Here is a 15233-nt window from a genome sequence, read left to right on the forward strand (position 1 = left end):
CAATATGTGTTCACTCAGAAAAAGCTTAATGTCAGACAAAGAAGGTGGTTAGAATTACTAAAGGATTATAACATGAGTATTCTTTACCACCCAGATAAGGCTAATTTTATTGCTGATGCTTTAAGCAGGTTGTTTATGGTTAATACCTCCCATGTTGATGTATTCACTGATCACAAGAGTCTTTAGTATGTGTTCACCCAGAAAGAGCTTAATTTCAGACAAATGAGGTGGTTAGAATTACTAAAGGATTATGACATGAGTATTCTTTACCAACCAGGTAAGGCTAATGTTGTTGCTGATGCTTTAAGCAGGTTGTCTATGGGTAGTACCGCTCATGTTGAGGAAGAAAAGAGAGAGTTAGTGAAATATGTGCATAGACTTGCACGCTTAGGAGTTCGACTAATGGATTTCACAGAAAGAGAAGTAGTGGTGATGAATGGGGCTGAATCTTCATTAGTGTCAGACGTGAAAGAAAAGCAAGACCAAGATCCGATTTTGCTTGAATTAAAGGAAAATGTTCATAAGCAAAAGTATTAGCTTGTGAACAAGGGGGAGATGGAGTATTGAGATATCAAGGTAGGTTGTGTGTACCAATGGTGGATGGACTCCAAGAGAGGATCATGGAGGAAGCTCATAGCTCCAGTTATTCCATTCATCCAGGTTCCACAAAGATGTATCGTGACTTGAGAGAGGTATATTGGTAGAATAGTATGAAGAAGGGCATTGCAGAATTTGTTGTTAAGTGTCCAAATTGCCAACAATTTAAAGTAGAGAACCAAAGGCCCGGTGGTTTGGCTCAGAATATAGAACTTCTGAAATGGAAGTGGGAGATGATTAATATGGATTTTATCACAGGTTTACCAAGGTCTCGCAGGCAGCATGATTCTATTTTGGTGATTGTCAACAGAATGACAAAATCAGCTCACTTTTTGCCAGTAAAGACTACTCATTCGGCAGAAGATTATGCTAAGTTGTATCTTCAAGAGGTTGTAAGACTTCATGGGGTTCCGGTCTCCATTATTTCAGATAGCGGTGCGCAATTTACTGCACAGTTTTGGATGTCATTCCAAAAAGGCTTGGGTTCAAAGGTGAACTTAAGTACTACCTTTCATCCTCAGACAGATGGGCAAAGTAGAGCTCACTATTCAGACCTTAGAAGATATGTTGACGGGTTGTGTGATTGATTTCAAAGGGAATTGGGATGATCACCTACCTCTCATTGAGTTTTCTTACAACAGTAGTTTCCACTCGAGCATCCAAATGGCTCCTTATGAAGCTTTTTATAGGAGAAGATGCAGATCTCCTATTGGATGGTTAGAAGGTGGTGAAGCAAGGGACCAGATTTGGTTCATCAAGCTATGGAGAAGGTGAAAGTGATTCAAGAGAGGTTGAAAACAGCACAGAGTCGTCAAAAATCCTACACTGATGTTAGGAGAAAGGAATTAGAGTTTGAAGTAGATGATTGGGTATATCTTAAAGTTTCACCCATGAAGGGTGTTATAAGGTTTGGTAAGAAGGGGAAACTTAGTCCCCGGTATATTAGACCTTATCGAATATCCAAGAGGATTGGCAATGTAGCTTATGAGTTGGAGCTACCACAAGAGTTAGTCGCGGTTCATCCGGTGTTTCACATCTCTATGTTGAAGAAGTGCATGGGCGATCCTTTATTGATCATACCAACTGAAGATATTGATATCAAGGATACTTTATCTTATGAAGAGATTCCGGTTCAAATTCTAGATCGCCAAGTTCGCAAGTTGAGAACAAAAGAGGTAGCATCAGTCAAAGTCCTTTGGAGGAACCAATTTGTTGAGGAAGCAACTTGGGAAGCTGATGAGTATATGAAGAAGAGATATCCACATCTCTTCAATCCGAAGAAGTTCTGAATTAAGGTACTAATCCTTTCTTAGTATTTTTTTATAAGTTGACATGTTGTTTTGCATTTGCTTATGGGTGCTTGAACTGAATGTTGCATGTTACACCCTTAGCCTAGTAAGAGTAATCTCATTCAAGGAAGAATGTTCCCAAGGGGGAGATATTGTAACATCTCGCAATTTGAAATAACTAGGAAGAAGCTAATAATTGGAAATATCCATTTTTGGAAAGAATGAAAATCTTGAAATTTTGTTAAGTTAGAATAAGTTGAGTTTTGGCCAATTTCAAACGGCCATAACTTCTAGCTCAAGATGAGTTAGAGGTACTTCCAAATATAGTAGGAAATATCTTGGAATGATCTTTCCAACGCCACTGCATTTGCGTAATTCCGAGTTTGTATGAATGAGTTATGCCTTTTGGAAGTTGGGCTGCTGGAATAAGGAAAGTCCAATCCGGATTTTGAAAGGGTAGTTTGGTCTTTTCCTTGCCCAATTATTTTATTTAATTTTTGGTAATTAAGTTAGGGTCTAATCAGAATTAGATCAGTTTACGCTTTTACCAAAATACGTTAGGGCTTGGATAAAAGAGAAAAGAAGAGGAGAAAGGAGAAAAGAAACAAGATCGTTGAGTTTAGCTTGTGGATTTCGTCGGGGGTGATCCCTACAAGGTATGTAAGATCATATAGCGTTGGTTTAGTTGACCTACGCGCCAATCATGATTCAATCTCAGCAAAGCTATTAGATATGAAAGTAAATCATTTTGTTCTTGGTGAATTTTGTTGAATTCTTGTGGGTTGTGTTGATTGTAGTTTTCTTGAGATTGATTCATGTTATTAGTTGTGTTTTTTAAGTAGAATCTAATGTACATTGAGGGTATTGATGATTCTAAGTGTTTAGGGAAAGAACCAATCGAGTTTAGAAAGTTTAGAGTTGAAACAATAAGGAGGAAATTAGTAAAATACTAGGTAAAGGGGTTGGGGCGCCGCGCCTCTCAGCGCGCCCCAAAACAGTCTCTAAAGTTCGGGTCTTGGGGCACCGCACCTCTTAGAGCGCCAAGAACACCAATTCTTCCCACAGGTCCCCCATCTTTTCGTACTAGTTTCTTAGCAATGTATCTATGTTTTCAAGTTGATTCCAACACTCTTAGGTACATTTAAACATCATGAAATAATCCATAAACATGAGATCATAAACCTTGAATCCATAATCCAATTCAAGGAAAGTTAAGATCAAAGTCAAGAGAAGTTCTTAGAGTTTTCCAAAAGTGTTTTCCAAATGTTTTAACTTTGTTTTAAGACTTAAAGTTCAAGTTGAGTAGAGATTAAAGAGTAAAGTTTGGAGTTCATTTCTTCAAAAGTATATGGGGACTATGTATTCTCAAAGGGTTTAAAATATTTTCACCTTTAAACAAGTAAGGAAACCTCAATTTCCAAAGAGCCTTCGAGCTAGTTTTCAGAAAAGAGTAATCTCTTTCTAAATGAAGCAAGAGAGGAAACTTTGATTTCTAAGATAGCCTTTGAGCTAGGTTTTTGAGCACTAATGTCAAATAATAGAAAGAAGTATGTTTTTAATCATAAGAGCTAATATTATATTTTTTTTGGAGTAGTATTGAGCACCGATATGGGGAAGAGTTCAAACAACTCACAGCCCTCATAAACCATGTAGCCATCATGGGTAGAAAAGGGTCATACTTTTTAGATGATTCCTTTAGAGCTTTTTAGTATAGACTAATGGATCCACTTAGTAGTTCAGGTTCTATACCCTCGGCAAGGTATAGGACGTCCCTAACAGCGTGAGGCAAAATGATGTATCATCACAATAACTCTTACGTGATGGTTGTCAGTTAGAGAAACTCCCACAGAAGTAATTGTATTCTTAAATACATAGTTTATTGTATTTTTACATACATTCCGAAGTTATATGTATCTTTGCATACACACAGCGTTGACATCATGTTTTAAACAGATTTTCTTTATATTGCGCTTGTTTTAAACTACTTTATATTGAAATGAGTTCAATTATGTTAAGTTGAGTTGAGCCAAGTAAGTTCTTCAGATTCTTTTCAAGCCTATGTTGTGTTTAGCATTCCAACTCGCATACTCGTATATTCTATGTACTGATGCCAATTGGCCTGCATCTTATTAAGATGCAGACACAAGTAACTAGGATCGGTATCCGGTGCATTGTTGATCCAGTGATCACTCCAGAGTCAGTTGGTGAGCCTTATTGCATTCCGGAGGACTCCTTTTATTGCTTTCAGTTACTTTTTTAGTTCATTAGGATGTCGTGGGGTTTGTCCCGACATCCATCTCAATTATTTTAGAGGCTTTATAGACAGTCAAATGTTAGTTCGTTAGTCTTTTCATTGACTTTATCATTTCATATGTTAAGACTTGACTTGCCATTTTGGCCAAGTTGAATGTTTGACTTTTAAGCATTCTCAGTATTTTATTATTCAAGTGAGTATAGTTCTTTTGATCATTATAAGTATGCATAGAGTCTTCCGTTGAGTTAAGTAAGTCAGGCCAAGGATTCACTTGGGGCAAGCAATGGTTCTCGAGTTCCAGCCACGTCTGGGGTGTAGGCTCGGGGAGTGACAGAATGATGGGTAGAGGGAGTTTATATAGAGGAAAATTTGGGGTTGATTCAGAGGGAAACGGATTGAAATTCAGATTAGAATTTTAAATTCAAAAATTTGTACCAATTTCCTCAAATCCTTCCTCAAAATTAGGGAAAAGACTGATTCTTACTTTAAATTCAGAAAAAGGGAGGATGAGCGTATGGGCGAGTACTGCCGATATTAACGTCGATTTGGTGGGATTTTTCGGGTTTGCTGGGATTTTTTGCTGGATTTGCAGCGTAGAGTTTCTAGGTTTCACTCGCAATGAAGAAGAAGAAAACGTGTAGGGGGTGCGGTCGGGTATTGTATTGTATTGCTACTGATGGGTTGCTGGGCTATTTGGTATTGAGTTGGGCTCTGATTTGTAATTGTTGTAGGCCTGATAATTGGATTGGAATGCTGAAGAATTGGAATTTTAGGAGGAAAATGTCCCCAAAAACGAAATAAAATTGTATGTAAGGATTGGCTAAAATTGCAATTGAGAAAAGGACCAATGAATTCCAATTATAGCCAATTGAAGTTAAGGACTTAACCGAATTGATCAAATTTAGTAAACTCGGCAAATAGTTAAATAAGATGAATTAGTATAAATTAATTAGTAAGCTCCTTAATCTTAATGAAATAAAATAATTAATTTACTTGTAAACAAATTTACTCAAAAATATAAACATAACTTAAACTAATCTAACAAATACTTAATTAAAGCAAAAAAAAAATTGAGATGATTTTCGAATATTCTTAAAATATACTAATTATATACATAATTATGTGAAACACATATATTATTTAAAAATTATAAAAATGATATAACTATTTAAAATTACTTGCAAACTATATTATTAATATTATTGAAAATGTATAAAACTAATTATTTTAAATCGTTTGAAATTGAAGAAGCTTGATGATTAATATAAAATGTGGAGGTCCGAAATTGGGTGTCAACACCTACTGAGTTGCAACATTTGTTCTTAGGTGACACCAAAGAATCTCAACTTTTTCGCACTTACAGTAGAGCCTACAATAATATGTTTACATTCACTTTACTTGGAGTACATTCTGATAGAGAATTAACAAAGAGAAATTGTGGCATCTATACATTTAAAGTTCAGAGATAAATGTATCACTTCATTGATGATTTGATACCTTCAGGAGGAAAAGGGAAAAAAATTACAATTATTTTTCTATGATAACGAAAAGTTCAGGGATAAATGTATCACTTCATTGATGATTTGATACCTTCAAGAGGAAAAGGAAAAAAAATTACAATTATATTTATATGATAACGAAAATGAGCTAAGATATCGAATGACATTATCAGTTAAACTTAGTGTGGTGGTTGTTGCAAGAATCATGGATATACTAAAAGCTAGTCCTTATTCTACTTTTCTAATATTGTTAACAGTTGTTCCAAATTTATATGGATTTTATATTGCTCTAAACTCAAGTTTCAGTTTAGACCAAAGAACATATAACATACCAACTGTATTCGAAGTTGGGGTAATTTGGATTGAAAATCAATTAAATGATAAAAAATTTACACCGTATATTTGAATTTACACTCATAATAATATAAGTCAATTGGTAAATTACTATTATGGATGTTATAACCCATTGCAATATCCATTGTTGTTTCCTTATGGTCAAAATGGTTGGCATTGTGGTATTAAAAAAATAAAAAGACATACAATTATTTCAATACACAAATTTATTGTGAATATGAGCAACTACCAAGTATAATGAACATGACTTCTATTGATGGACTCCTTGACATGGAATCTAAAGTTTTATCAAAAGGAAAGAGAAAAAGAGTTCTTGTCATGAATATTATTGTTATAAAATTTAAATAAGAGATCAAGAACCAAATGAAACTTTACATTATAGATGGGTGTTTCAACAACACATAGTTGACCAATATATAAATCTTGAGACACAAAGATTAGATATTATTTCATTTAATCAAGATCTATTTAGAGTTGGAGCCTTACAAGGAATCATTGATTTATTGAGGCAATGAGAAAGAGATGCTTCAAATAACGGGATACACAAATTTCTTTCTGGTAGTTTCATAGGAGGTCCAAGAGATATGCGTCAAAGATACATGCATGTTATTGCTTTGGTACAACATTTTGAAAAACCCGACATATTTTTAACGATGACCTATAATCTTTCTTAGCCTGAAATAGAAGAACATTTACAGCCAATGGATAATGTTCAAAATAGACCTATTTTAGTTAGTAGAGTATTCAGAGCAAAAGTAGAAGAACTTAAAACGGATATTCAAAAAATGAACATACTTGAAAAGGTTGCAGCTTTTATGTACACAATTGAGTTTCAAAAACGGGGTCTTTCACATGTCCATTTCATTATACTTATGGATGGATATAAATTACTAACACCAAAATCATATGATAAAATTGTATGTGTTAAATTACCTGATCCTCGTAGTGATCATGAATTATACAAACTTGTGACCAAGCACATGATCCATGGTCCTTATGGCTATTTAAATCCTTCAAATCCTTGCATGCAAAAAGAAGGGAAATGTAAGTTCAAATATCTAAAAGAGCTTACTAAACAAACAACCAAAGGAAAGAATTTGTATCCCCTTTACAAAAGACAAAAAATGATCACACCAGTCAAAGTTAGAGAACACGACGTTGATAATTCTTGGAGTGTTCCGTACAATCTGTTTTTACTCAAGAAATTAGATTGTCAAATATATTTACAAATATATTTGCAAAGAACATGACAAAATTGCATTTTGTGTACATAATAATGATACTAATGTAGAAATAGATTAAATCAAAGAATATCAATCTGCTAGATGGGTTTCTCCACCAGAGGTTGCATGGCGTCTGTTTGCTTTTTCTATAAGTGAAATGACTCCAACTGTTTGTCAGTTGCAATTGCATCTTGATGGACAACAATTTGTTTCTTTCAAAAATAACCAAATTGTGGATTAAACGATAAACAATTCAATGATAAAAAAAATGATGTTAACTGAATTTTTTCTAATGAACAAAAATTAAAAACTATGCTATAAATATCAATTTACTATATAAAAGAGTTTCTCCAACAGTTTGTTTGGTCATCAACACACAAAATGTGATCGCGTCGAAAACAACTTCTTGCTATCAGAAGTATTGTCATATGTCATCCAACCGAAGAAAAAAGATATTATCTTAGGTTACATCTAATGAACGTTAGAGGACCTAAATCATATGAAGATCTTCGTATAATAGATGAAAGATGCTACACTACATTTAGGGAAGCTGCAGAAAAAATGCTTGTTACATTCTGATAACAACTTAATTGAGTGTATGTTTGAAGTTGTAAGCTATCAAATGTCTTATAGTTTAAGACGACTATTTGCAACATTATTAGTTTATTGTAATCCTGGTAATCCAAAAGATTCTTTGGAAAAAATATGAAGACTCTATGTCAGAAGATTATAAAACAATTTCAAATGTTGGAACGATATCCAGCAGTTAGTTCCAAATCAAGTCAATGAAATTCTACTTTCAATGGGACATAACATAAATGAATTCAAAGTTATATTTGGAAATATTACCTCTTCTAGAACAACTAATTAGGCTAAATAAGTACATTTCAAAAGAAATATAATAGTGAGTGAAGAAGATATACTTCTAGAAAGCAAATTAAATGCTAAACAAAAAAGGGCATATAACATATTTCTTTATTGAGTTTTGTTGGCGGCTGTAAGAACAAAAGGATTTATAGCTTTGGCAACTACAAGTTCTGGTGTGACAGCTTCAATTCTTCCGGGAGAATGAACAACTCATTCATGCTTCAAAATTTATGTTGACATCGATAAGAATTTCACTTGCAATATGTCACGAACTCTCTGGTGGGAGAACCGCTACTACAACTCAAACCAAGCAACTAACCAAAAACTATGGCATTTAAATCAAACACTAAGGAAATAAAAATAGAGTTTCCATAAACTCTAACAAAGTTCTAACAATAATAACTAACAATGCGGAAGAATAACCTAGAACCTGAAAGTTAAACTACCAAAACATCAAAAGTTCAACAAGTTTAAATAAGAAGGGATACAACCCATACTAATGAACTAACTAAAACAAATGTCTAAGTCCGGGAATGGTGGACATAGACGAAAGAGAATTCCATGGCAGCCCGAAAGAATTGGCTCACCCTTGAATTTGAAGCGACGATCACTGATCTTCTAAGCGAGGTCTGTCAATAGCCGCTTAAAGATCCCTTGTACTCAACAAAAATAAGAGCAAATGTAGAATCAGTACACAACCATAGTGTACTAGTAGGATCACGCGGCTATCCCACTAGTGCAACATAAACAAGTCAAACAACACTATAATCACATGCATATATATCAACATATACAACATTATCAACGTTTACGAACAACGAACAACTTCACATTTTATGTCAAATCATTGGTCCTCTCATGGAACCCAAACTCAAACAGTTAGCATACTGGAATATGGCAACTGATCCCATAGTTATGCCGGAATGTGGAAACCGATCCCATAGTTATGCCGAAACGTGGCAATCGATCCCATAGTTAGTTATGACGAAACGTGGAAACCGAACCTATTCACACACCACAATCACAATCACAATCACAAGTATATCATCAAGATCATACATTTAAGTCATGATTTCATGGCATTCATCAATTATCTATCTCATTTACGACAAGTGTGATCGACATTGCAATATTCATACATATACAAGTATCATAATGAAGCAAGAACAAGCATACATCACACAATCATAGAATCACAACCATCACCTACCTCAAAACAAGCTTGAAACCCTAAGAAACTTGATCCTTCCCTTTCCGGATTCGTTCCGCTTGTTCTTGGTCTACAAACAATCAATATAATACGGGAATCAATAAACAATCATTAATTACCCGAATTACTAACAATTCTATGAACCCTAGATCAAACCCATGATCCCAATTATCCAAATTAGGGTTGTTTCCACCATAGAATCTATAACAAAACTCTCCCCCATCAATATTCACCCATTCTATTACGTTATACGGATCAAAAAATGGATCCATGGAGTGAAAGCTTACTTTTAGCCTCAAGAATGGTGAAAAATAAGTAGGAGTCCCTGGGGCTCATTCGTTAGCTCTAAAAGTCGAAAAGTGCATAATGAGGTCGTTTAGGGGTTTATTAACGACTTTAATTTGTGTTGAGCCCGCCACAGCGGCCCCGCCAGATCGGCAAAACTCAGTGCCAAGGCAGCATTCTCGAGATAGAGAACTAATTCAAAAATTCCAAAATCCCCATTTCATAACTCACCTCTAACCAACGACGCTCAGAAAATACCCTTTACGCTAAGATCGATTTCGAGAGTTCTACTCGCTCGAATTCAATTTCGTAAAGTCGTATGGATTCCTTAACGAGTTATCTAACCACTCATGTACTGAAAATCATAAATACTTCACCCCGATTGTTACCAGATATCCCTACACCTCGATGAATTCGATTTCATCCAAATCTAGACAAGGTTGGAAAAATCCAAATACAACAAAAAAGTTTTTTGTCCCCAAATTTTCTCCCATTGAATTTTCTATAACGACGGAAACAGGTTGTTACACAATATTAGTAAACAAAGTTTGTTAGCGACTCTAATTCGAGATTCAAAGTTAATTGTTTGGGATGAGGTCTCAATGGAAAAAAACACGATTGAAGCTCTTGATACACTTTTAAATGATCTTATGAGTACAAAAACACCCTTTGGTGGAAAAATAGTAGTTTTTGTGGGAGACTTTAGACAAAAACTTCCTGTATTCGTAGTGGAAAAAAAGAAGACTTTGTCAGTCAAAGTTTATTATACTCTCATACTTGGAACCATCTCGAAAAATTGTGCTTAACTGAAAACCTGCGTGCAAAAAGAATTAGCATTTTGTGAATATTTAGTGAGAATTGGAAATGGACAAGAAAAAACTAACAACTGCAACAAAATTGAAATTCCTAATGATTTTATCTTTCCTTTTACAAATGAAATAGAATCTTTTGAATCTTTTGTTTAATGTTACTTATCCTGATTTGTGTACATTCTATTCTAATCCATCTTTTGTAACTTCCCATGTTATTTTGACAATAAAAATGATTTTATTTATGAAATAAATGACATGCTTATACATCGATTTTCCAATTATGCTAAAGTGTATACAACTATTGATGAAACTATAGAACCAAATGATCAATGCCAGTTTGAAGATATTTTTCATACCTTAAATCCTGCAAGCTTACCACCTTATAGATTAACTTTGAAAAAAATTATCCAGTTATATTATTAAGAAACTTAAATTCTACCGAAGGTTTATGCAATGGTACACGATTAATATATCATGATTTTAAGACACGTGTTATCACTGCTACTATTTTCAGTGGTGATTTTAAAAATAAACATGTTTTTATTCCAAAGATACCATTACTATCACAAGATGAGAAGCTACCCGTTCCCTTCAAAAGAACAAAATTCCAAATAAGGTTATGTTTTGCTATGACTATAAACAAAGCTCCAGGTCAAACATTAGATTTTGTTGGAATATATTTGCATGAACCAGTTTTTTCACATGAACAACTTTATGTTGCTTTATCTCGAGCAAAATGTTCAGAGAATGTAAAAATATTAATACACATGCCTACCGCATAGGACACAAATGATCATTCTACATATAATTTTGTTTATGATGAAATCATTCGAAAAGCATTATCATGATACTTTTAAAAGTAAGAAACGTAAAAAGTAAGAATCCTCCTGCTGCACGTTGTGAAATTTTAGATTATTACCTCATCTGTTTTTGAAGCTAACTAAGAGTTAGATCGCGGTCATATCAGTTCAAGATTTTAAGTTTTAAATTTCACCAATCAATTTAGATTGTGTCTGGACAATTAGTTAAATTTCAATTGTTTAATTTTGACTAACCTAAATGCTAACATTGCAGGAACATTGAAAATTTTCCTTTGGTTGCTTAACTTTTTCTATCAAGGCTAATTGTTTATATAGTTCTAACTGAAGGAAATAACAAAGATGACCTACCTCTTAAGGCTTCAAACCTTTTTATTCGAGATGATACAAGAGGAAATAAATGATGATGAGGTAAACAAAATTTTCGGTCACAATGCTCTACCAATTAAGGCTCTTAGCTTTGTTGAGTGTACTTTCAGTGAGCTTTTCTTGCTTATCTTCTCTCTTTATTTATTATTTAACTTCTCACATTAGCGTACTTATTTATGTTTACTCACATTGATGTGTAGTGCTACACCCAAGTCTTTGTCATATCACCTTCATATATTATTCTCTATATTTCATATGGGCCATGTCTTGGTCACGCTCCTCCTCCTCTCTTTTGATGCTCTACCAACAGGTCAAATGTGAACCCAAGGTCTCTAACCTCTGTATCTCTTGTGTGTCATTCTCTATTATTATTCGAGACCTCATCAAGAATAGATGTGACTTTTGGAAAAGGCTTGTTCATGAAAGATCCTCCATAAATTTCATCAACCACAAGCTTAGTCACAAAGTTCAGTGATCTATAGAATACTTGCCTCAAATGTTTTTTTGTACGGTAATGGTTTGGGAACCTCTTAAGCTGCAAGCTAAACCTCCCTCATGTGTCATGTAGTGCTTCACCTGGTAACTTCTTGTGAGCACCTATCTCGTCTTTCAACTGTAATTTTTTTAATTCTGGGAAAAATCTATCCAAGAAGGCTTCTCTCAATTTCACCCAGTTAGTGATCGAATCATTAGGGAGTTCCTTTAGCCAATTTGTTGTCTCTCTAGTCATTGACAGTGGAAATAACCTCAACCGCATAGTTGTGTGGATAACTCCTAGAACTTTAATTGACTTACAAGTTCCTACGAAGTTTATTGGATGTTGATTCGCATTCTCACCAGTTATTCCTCTAAATAACCCTTTCAGGTTCAATAACTAAATCATTGTGCTGGTGATGGTGAATTTCACTCCTGGAAGAAATGGTGGGAGCACTATAGCTCCAGTTGCTCCAGCCCCATCCATGTTTGAATCATCGTCAGCGACAGCTACATACACATGTTGTTGACCTCTTCTCTTTGGGGTTAATGGTTGTTCTTGAGGTACCAACATTTACTCTTCTTTATCCTCAACTGCTACTTGTTCGAGTCATTTAAATTGATGTTGGCACCCCTTACTTGGCCCTTAGCATCCTGTCTCAGTCTTTGTCTATGTGCCTCAAGTTCTTGCATGGTAACCATTATTCTAATAGATCGTGCAAGCTTAGGATCGAAAGGAATTAAAGGTACTCCCTTACTTCTAGTGTTTGGCATACACTAACTAAGTCACATGTAGAAGACACAGATAAGAAACAAGAAGTAAAATTAGGAAATACCCCTACAAACTGAAATAATTGCTAGTAGAATATTTCTAAATCCCCCGAAAGCGGTGCCAAAATTTGATACGTCCAAACTTACACTTCAATTAAGAAATATAAATAGTCAAAGTCAATTACAAAACTCAACAAGAGTTGAGGTCGATCCCACAAGGAATTACAGAAGAAACAAGTCTACCAGTTCTTATGTTCAGTTACGGTTGATATTCCCAGAAATAAAACTAAAAGTGTAAAGTAAATTGGGTTTTGATTTAATGTTCAAGTGACTAATATTAACTAGCATTAAGTTGTAACAGTAACCTGTGATAGTTCCAGAGTTTGATTATCAATTAGAATAGACCAAGATTGTGTTTCTTATGACGTTCGGACAACTAGGGGCGGGCATTCGGTATTCGATTCGGGTTTCTCAAATTGTTGGTTTGATAATTCTATAATTTGTAGGTAAAAAGAGATAAAAAATACCAAATTTATAAATTTTGGTTTGATAATTCGGGAAACGGTAAATTAAACTTTAATTTGGTACGGTATTTTGTAATACCGTATTGAAATTATAGACAATTGTATTACAAAGTAAATACTATTTTTTCAATAATTTCTATTTTTATGTGAACGCACGATATAATATAAGATCAACAAATAAGAAGACATTAAGAAAAACAAATTGATACAACTAAAAGATATGTATTTGGATTATTCATGCTTATTCTTTATCTTTCTCTTTGGACTTGTACTAATGAGTAATGGATATGTTGATATATGACATTCATTAAGTAAATAATTTGGTATTCGGAAAATACCGAATACCAAATGGTATTAATGTCTCATACCAAACCCAAACCCGAATACCATAATTCTAAAATTTTACTCCTGAATACCATATACCAAATACCAAATAACCAAAAATTTGAGTCCGGTTCGGTAATTTGGTTTTCAGTATTTTATGCTCAGCCCTATGGACTACAACTTAGATTTCGCACAAATAACAGTCTTTTGCTACAATGCACGCATTATCTAGAAAGATAAATACACCTAAATGTGTTTAGCCCTATTAGGTGATTATCACTCATCTCCTCTCGGTCTTAAAGTGTTTCAATTTTAAAGCTTGCTTACTCGTTTAGAAAACTATTCTCTCTCGAGCTCAAATCTTTAAAAAGAGTTATTCAATTGTGGAGTTCATTTATTTCACGATTTTCCTATTCATATCCTTCTCTCTCGACCAAGTATTGAAAACAAGCAAGTTCTAATGTGTGTTCGCTAGAAAGCAATCAATATGAAAATAGAAATGAAGCATGCAAAACATCAAAGACAAACATTCGTGGTTGATTTTAACGTTTTGTCCTAGTCATGGTTTCCACAACCCTAGTTCTGGTGTTTAGTTGTTCATGTTCTCAACATAACAATAGTAAAACATTGATGAAAGTTTAGAAGTAATAAACTTACAATAATGAAAACCAATAAGTCTTGATTAAGAACGTGAATTCAAGATCAAACGTTGATCAATTATCCAAAAGATAAATCAAAATAAGAAAGCTATCATTTATGTGATAAAAAACTTGTCTCAAGATATCGATGATCCTAAAAATAAAACCCTAAGAAACTAATTATAGTCTTAAAGATGAGTCCTAAACGAAGTAGGACAGTATTCTTGTCGACAACCTTCACGGATAGGCAAACGGCTCATGAATCTTTTCACAGTCCATTTAAGCCTTCCGTGATCCAACACTTAGACAAATTTCTTCAACTTCTCCCTCAGATTCCCACGAGCCTCAATACGGGCCGTTAAAGTCTTCACGGCTCATTTGCAGTCCCATTCACTTTTCCTTCAGGGTTTGACTCTAACTTGCTTTTTAGCTTGAAGCTTAATGAGATCCTACCCTTATCGTAGAGGTTGTACGAATCGTATAGGGTCTCGTTGAGTTTCACTAGGCATTTTCTTCTAGTAGGAAAACTTCACAGACATGTTCACGGGTCGTCAACAGGTGCACGGCTCGTTTAGCCTTCCGTCCTCAGCAACTTTACTCCAATTTCAAGCTTTATCTTCCAACTTCTTTTAATATATCTTTTCTTGTTTATTAGACAAAAGAAACATCATATCTACAAAAACATGCTTTGTTTCTTGCAATAATCCTTTGTTTTGGGCGTCGAATATGTTATAAGTTCACGGCACATCAACTAACCTCTGAACATACCTAGCTAATGGTATCTCTTCCACACTAATAGCGGCACGACTCCCCATACTAGAAGTCTTCCTACTCAAAGCATCGGCCACCACATTAGCCTTTTCTGGATGATACAAGATGGTGATGTCGTAGTCCTTTGGTAGCTCAAGCCATCTGCGCTGCCTCA

Source organism: Solanum verrucosum, unplaced genomic scaffold (assembly GCF_900185275.1).
Source record: "Solanum verrucosum unplaced genomic scaffold, falcon-dt-bn FXZP01000260.1, whole genome shotgun sequence".
Taxonomy (NCBI): domain Eukaryota; kingdom Viridiplantae; phylum Streptophyta; class Magnoliopsida; order Solanales; family Solanaceae; genus Solanum; species Solanum verrucosum.